Source organism: Mesocricetus auratus, unplaced genomic scaffold (assembly GCF_017639785.1).
Source record: "Mesocricetus auratus isolate SY011 unplaced genomic scaffold, BCM_Maur_2.0 Super-Scaffold_100010, whole genome shotgun sequence".
NCBI classification, from domain to species: Eukaryota; Metazoa; Chordata; class Mammalia; order Rodentia; family Cricetidae; genus Mesocricetus; species Mesocricetus auratus.
In genome coordinates, this window is record NW_024429194.1 from 81,358,048 (window position 1) to 81,363,487 (window position 5,440).

General features: G+C 57.5%; 1 protein-coding gene across 2 annotated transcripts in view; it reads right to left on the reverse strand.

Annotated features, from left to right (window-relative positions):
• Mpped1 (metallophosphoesterase domain containing 1) overlaps nucleotides 1–3,146 on the reverse strand; it is a 72,537-nt gene extending 69,391 nt beyond the window's left edge. Inside the window, exon 1 of one of the 2 annotated variants that reach the window (XM_013111005.3) lies at nucleotides 3,131–3,146. The gene's annotated coding sequence lies outside the window, so the exon portion shown is untranslated. Of the gene's footprint in view, nucleotides 1–2,678; nucleotides 2,786–3,130 lie in introns of those variants that run through there. The other variant, XM_040754067.1, reaches the window with a different exon arrangement.
• Nucleotides 3,147–5,440: the final 2,294 nt, after the last annotated feature.

A 5,440-nucleotide genomic window follows, 5' to 3' on the forward strand; every position in this document is an offset into this window, starting at 1 on the left:
GGGACAGAAAGGTGACCCCGTGAGCAAGCCTGCCTCTCACCAGGGGGACCAGAAACTTTACACACGTCTCAGGACATGTCCGAGAACCTATTTCTAGGCCTCAGCCCCAGAAGAGCCAGGGCCCCCGGGGGCCCCTTCTCTTCTGAGGTGCAGACAAAGGTTGAATGGAAGCAACTCCAAGAACAGGAGCACACTGCAGGGCGGCCACATGCAAAGACGCTTTTTTGTTCTGGCGAGGGAGGGTTAACGGGAGAGACATGTCATGTTATCACTTCAAGGATTTTGACAGACAGTTCCGGGATAAGGCAGAAACTCCACCCTTAACTGCAGCTCCGAGGACTTGAAAGGCATTCACTAACCTCCACTAATTGCATGTTTTTCTTCGTGTCATATTTACTTGTTGGAAGTCTTGCCTGGCCCATTCATTTCCTCTGCCCCGCTATTCATGATCACTCACAGGCCTGAGATTAGAAGAGGGAAGGCATTTGCAGAGATTAAAAGCTCACTACGTTTTGGCAATGATTTCCTTCTTTCCATGGGTCCAGAACCATAGGTGCAGAGTATGCTGATCTCACCCACCCCCTCCCCTCTCTGTGTGCTCCTTCAGTGAAATCCACCCCTTGTCCTTACTTCTTCAGACAGCGGAGGGAGCCAGTAGTGAACAGAGAGCCAGCTGCCACTGCCTGGGTGGGCAGGTAGCAAGTTCAAGAGAGAATTAGGGAACTCACTTTGGGTGGATGGAGCTTGAGCAGCCCTGTGGATAGACTGGGCGTTTTTATAAAACTGCTTTGCTTGAATGCAGTTCCCAGGGTCTTGCTGTGCCTTCCTGATGCAACCTAGGCCTGTACCAGAAATACCCCCAATTACTCCCCTCTTCCACCTAAGCCTAGACCTGGTCCAGTGGTCCCTAAATTCAGGGCATCAGCCTGGGTGAGTGTGAATGATTCTAGGCACACTACACAGTGCTCAAATCTCAGACACATCTTCCCACACATCCCACCGGGAACCTACCCTCATCTAATTCACTCCAGGTCTCCCTAAATTCTTAAAGCTTAGGAGTAAATCAGGAGGCAACCCTACTCAGAGCCATTCCCAAGCGCACAGATTAGACGGTCAAGACTAAAGTGTCTTTTGAGCAGCCATCAGCCAATTAACACTGTTCCAAGCTCTTGGGAAAACTGGAAGAGATGCAACCATTTCACTGAAATCCATCTTGAGCAAAAGGAGATTTTACAAGTGTTGAGGGGCTGCCACTTGGAAAGCCAATTTGCAGGGAGACGGGCGGTGCACAGATTAGTATGCTTGCTCCCACAGATCATCCCCTGCAGATGAGCCTTGCTCCAGACGCCTCCTTGTCACCATCGGCTCCAAAGCCTGGTGTTCGCCACTGTCTCGGTACCCTCCCCAGATGGTCACCTAATGTCTTGGCTTCTAGTTGAGATGGAGCAGTCACCCTAAAACCTGTCCAACCTCCCCCAAGGCATTTTTAGTCATGTACCAAATACAAGTGAAGTTGTCTTAATTTTCCTTTGCCCAAGGCCAGTTGGGGTGTTAACGTGGTTAGCGCCTGACCTCCAACAGCCCACTAATGTAGCTGATCCCTGCTAGCAAGTCTGCCACCACCATTCATATACGGCAAGCAGCCCAACCATTCAATGGTGCCTCACTTTTGTTCCCCGGGTTTAATTTTATAATTGTTAACAGTTTGTTCTCCTCCTAGCCATCCAGCGGAAGAAGTGGAAATGGGGGGTGCACTTCTGGAAGAATGCCAGGGGAGAGGGGATAGCCCAGCAGCGAGGAAAAAACATCCCTGCCATGCTACCTGGACAGGGATGACATCCAGTTGCAGTGTGGTGTGTCCTGACCCCAAGAAACCACTGAGCCTGGTCCCAGAGGGTTGGGAGGGGATGGAAGATGGTGGCCTCCCAGGCTCCTTCACACAACAGCTCCCCTCGCCCCTGCCTGAACCGTCTTGTAGCATGTCCCCAAATAAACACACCAGAGGTAGAATGGCTTTCAGCTAAGGCAGTCATGGAATACTGTCCTGGAGGACTGAGTGCCGTCTGGTTAGTCACTGAAGCCACTAAAGCGGCACAGCTGAAAGCAGTGTGTTGAATGAGTGGAGGAAGAATGATGGATGGATGGATGGATGGGCGGACGGACGGACAGACAGCCGGACAGACGGACAGACGGATGGGCAAACGATAGATGGGTGTTAGTGAAGTTCCCAGCAATACCCAGCAAAAGTAACCACTTGACCAGCATCCGTCCCCCTCCTCATCCCCCTCCTCCAAGTGTCAGTAGAGGCTGGCTGCACACAGTAGGCTCTCCACAACAGGGGGTGGCTATTGTTATCACCCTCATCATCACTTGCACCCCACCAACCCTCTCCTTCCACGGGTTACTCCTACAGCAGCCAGCGGCAGCCGGCCAGCCTGGGAAAAGTTTCGCTGACCGCACGGCCCGGCCAAGCCCCCTCCCGCCCGCACCGGCCCCGCGGGCTGCGCAGCGGCCACCGCCGACCGGGGCCGCGCGCCCCGGGCAAAGCAGAGACGGCCAAAGTAACTTTGAGGGCACCCGCGGGCCGCCCGGGTGCAGGGACGGGGTCCCGGCCGCGCCCCCTCCGGCCCACCGCCCGCACCCAGCCCGTGCGCACTCCCGGCCCGGCCGGGTCCTACCTGGCCCCGGGCTCCTCTTCGGCGGCCACGAGCAGCAGCGCGCGCGGAGGGCGGCGGGGGCCCGGCTCCCGCGAGGGCGGCGCGCAGGGGCGGGGGCCTCTGCGCCGCGCGGCCGAGGCTGCGAGTGGGAGCCAGACTCCTCCTTCGCGGGGCGGGGGGCTCCCCGCGCCCCTTCCCCCGCCCCGCTCCGCGCCGCCCCGGCCCCGCGCGCCGCCGCGCCGCTCCGCCCGCGCGCACGGGCCCCGCAGGAGCGCGATCGCGGCCTCGGGCCCCGGCCCCGCGCGCCCTCCCGCCCGGGTCCCGGCCACCCCGGCCGCGTCTGGGGCCTCGGCGCCCTCCCGGGCCCGGAGTCCGCATCCCGCCGCTCACGGGTCGTCCCGCGCCCTCTCCACACAGCCCCCAACCCCAGCCGCCGAGCGCCGGGAGAGGGGAGCGGGGCGGGGCGCCCTCACCTCCGGAGCCGCGCGCCGCGATAGGCACCGCGTGCAGGGGCGTGCGTGGCTTCTTCCCGGTGCTCGGCACCCGCTCCATGGCCAGGGCCCCAACTTGGGACCACTAGGGTGCCTTGTGCCTGGAGAGAAGCAGTCAACCCCCACCCGACTGAATCAGGCCTGGGTTCTACCTCCCAGTCTCCCACCCTTGGCCTTCTGAGTGGCCCACAGTGGCCTCCGCCAGAATCCTAGAGCCTGCAGGTAAGCCTGTCAGGGAGTCAGAGGACCCAGCACTAGGTTTTAGGGAGGCAGAGGCAAAGAGATCCGGAAGTCTGTCCAGCTTGGGAAGTTTGAGAGGCTGAAGACCCCTGGCCAGGGTGAAAAGGGGGTTCACAAGGCCTATCGTGGTCAGGAAACAGAAACCACTCTGGCCTGGACCTCCCCTAATCATGGAAGTTAGGCGGGAGACTCACCCAATACCCCTTAACAATGTCTGTGCGTCCTGCCTGCTCATAGCTCTCAGATGGTTAGTGTCAGACACCTCTGTGGGCACTTGACACCTGGGGCCACTCTGAAGGAGAGCCTAGTCTTATCAGGGAGGCAGAGGGAGACACATGGGAGGAGGGGACAGCCACCTGGGTAGCTTCCTGGAAGTGGAGACGGCACAGTGGGTAAGAGCATGGCCAGGGTGGAAAAAGCCTTCTAGGTAGATGCTGCTACAGGCCGGGGTCCTGGCCAGGTGCTGTGACGGTGCGGCTCTGTGGAGTTAGAAGATAGAGCACCAAGGAGGGTGAGGTTCTTGGACCTAGCTAAGCCAGCAGAGTTCTTCACAAGCCATTGAAGGTTATAGCCAAGGCCTGGCCTTGGCCAAACTTGCATTTTGCATAGAGCTCACTCCGGCATCCCAGACAGGGAGTGGGCCTGAGTGTGGAAAGGCTAGGCAGTGATGGAGAGGTTCTCCCAGTGGGCCCCCACTTCTCTTTCCTACACTCTGAAGAACTTGTCCTGGAGCCCCTTTCCTCCTAGGACTGCGGCACCACACTGTGCCTAGGAAACTGTTCCTCCTACCTGGGAGAGAAGACTGGCGGGCTCAGGCTGCAGCAAACTCTGCCTGCTGCCTGCCAGGAACAAGACTGCAGCTGGGCATGGCCTTTAGGGGACAAGAGCAGAGACACTGGACATTCTTAATGACCGTTATCCTCCAAAGGCTGGATTGTACCAGAACTCAGCTCCCAGAACACCGTCTCTTACTGTGCATCTATTGAGCGCCCACTGTACGCCTGGCACTCAACATGTTGTTTGGAACCAAGTGTGAACTTGCTGCCAAAGACCTGTCATCATCTGTGCCACTCAGACCCAGGCACCGAGCTTGAACACATGCTGCCTTAGGTAACCCCCCCCCCTGGTCCAGGCAGTACCCCAGAGGTCAGGCCCCGGAATCTGATGCTGTATCCACAGAGTCTGCAGCCCACTAACCATCAGTGAATGGCTCTAAAACATGAGGGAATGAGGAGTGTGGGGTGGGCAGGACAGACCTGCTTCTAAATGAACAGCCCATCTGGGCAGACAGCAGACATTCTGTGTGAGGGAAAATTTACTAACACAGTGGTCTTGTTCATGGAGACTGATAGAAACACCACCCGATCCTCACTGCTGAACCAGCCAGGGAGGCTTGTTCTGATGGGAAACATTTCCTGGGTGCCTACTGTGTGCTGGAGACCCAGGGAGAGGAAAAGAGGGTAGACTCTTTGCCCCCCCTTAGACACCACCAGTGTCCCCCTGCCAGCCTAGGTCTGTCTGGATCCTGACACAGCCCCAGGAAAGGGTCGCCTCAGTAACACAGGCCTCTTCTCATACCTTCCTCCATAGCCAGAGCCTAAGAAGGAAAGGGTACCCCTAGCCTTGGATCCTCATCCCAGCTCACCCCCAAGCTCTCTGCACAGTGACCACTCCCCAGCTCCTGACCCATGGCTTGAACAGAAGTTCAGATTCTTGCTCTGCCCGTAAGGCCACCAGGAAGAACTTGGATCTCTCCTTCTGTACAGTTGGTCAACGGCCCCCACCTCAAGGGCAGTGCAGTTGGCACCTAGAGCTGTCATAGTCGCAGTGTCACAGTTTTAGGTACCAAGTCCAGGGATCTGAATTCCAGCCTCAGATTTTGGCTAACTTGTTTGGGACCTTGGACATTGTGGTGTATCTGTAAATTTTCATTTTCTCATCTTGAGAAAGAGGTGTGACAGAGAACATGAATGGTGGGAGAAGGGCCTTGGGAGCATCCTCATCCATCTCTAGCTAGAATGTCATGGTAAGCCAGCAAGATGTCTCAGCTAG